At 50.8% G+C, this 248-nt stretch overlaps 1 non-coding gene across 1 annotated transcript; it reads right to left on the reverse strand.

Annotated features, from left to right (window-relative positions):
- Positions 1-88: 88 nt before the first annotated feature.
- Positions 89-160, reverse strand: TRNAC-GCA. The gene has a single exon. It is a non-coding gene; the product is annotated as a tRNA-Cys (tRNA).
- Positions 161-248: the final 88 nt, after the last annotated feature.

Here is a 248-nt window from a genome sequence, read left to right on the forward strand (position 1 = left end):
GGCAGAAGTGATGACGAAGATATTTCCGGTCACAGCATGCGACCTCAAGAAATCCACTGTGGATTTGGCAATAAAGGAATGTGCCAGCAGGGGGCACCCGGATTTGAACCGGGGACCTCTTGATCTGCAGTCAAATGCTCTACCCCTGAGCTATAACCCCTGGCCTGCTTGGGCTTTGTCCTTACCTTATGTCTCCTGCGTTGGCACGCCCTAGCATTTATAGACTTCCATACGTGCTATTCATTCCT

The sequence above is a fragment of the Galeopterus variegatus genome, unplaced genomic scaffold (assembly GCF_000696425.1).
Source record: "Galeopterus variegatus unplaced genomic scaffold, G_variegatus-3.0.2 Scaffold6048, whole genome shotgun sequence".
Classification (NCBI taxonomy): domain Eukaryota; kingdom Metazoa; phylum Chordata; class Mammalia; order Dermoptera; family Cynocephalidae; genus Galeopterus; species Galeopterus variegatus.